We start from the raw sequence: 602 nt of genomic DNA on the forward strand, positions 1-602 counted from the left end.
TGTGTCTAGAACTGACTGGCCAGCACAGATTCAGGGTGACAGGCTCCTGTCCCACATCACCCACCACATGTGTTTCTGTCTGTCTGTCTGTCATATGGGCCATTCCCACAGGTGAGAGTTGGTAGCTCACAGATGAATAGATGAAGACAGTACATTCGTTTAATCAAATATCTCTGAGTAGGATCGTTGTAAACCACATCCTCCTGGGCCTCAGAAATACACAAAGCCCCTTTTCCTGCTCTGCCCTCCTAACCCACTTCCTGTGCCCAGAGCCGCCCTCTCTGCAGTGTCTCTAGACTCAAGGGGTCTGAGCAGCCCCAGGAGTCCCTGCCCCTCCCACCTCTGACCTTGTGGGAAATCAGCCCCTCACCCTTGGTGACAGTGAGGAGGCCAAGGTGATTCCTGAGCTCAGTGATGGGTGGAGGAGTCAATTTACTTTTTCTCCTCCCTTACTTTTTTCCTTCATAATTCTATTATTTCTATTGAGGCAACATCAGTTTACACACTGTCTGTATTCAGAGCCACAGGGTCACCCCTCTTCAGATGTTTGTCACCCCAACACATCCACATAAGAGCACCATCGTCCTCCACCATATACCACT

Source organism: Condylura cristata, unplaced genomic scaffold, assembly GCF_000260355.1.
Source record: "Condylura cristata isolate star-nosed mole 26May11 unplaced genomic scaffold, ConCri1.0 scaffold00090, whole genome shotgun sequence".
Taxonomy (NCBI): Eukaryota; Metazoa; Chordata; class Mammalia; order Eulipotyphla; family Talpidae; genus Condylura; species Condylura cristata.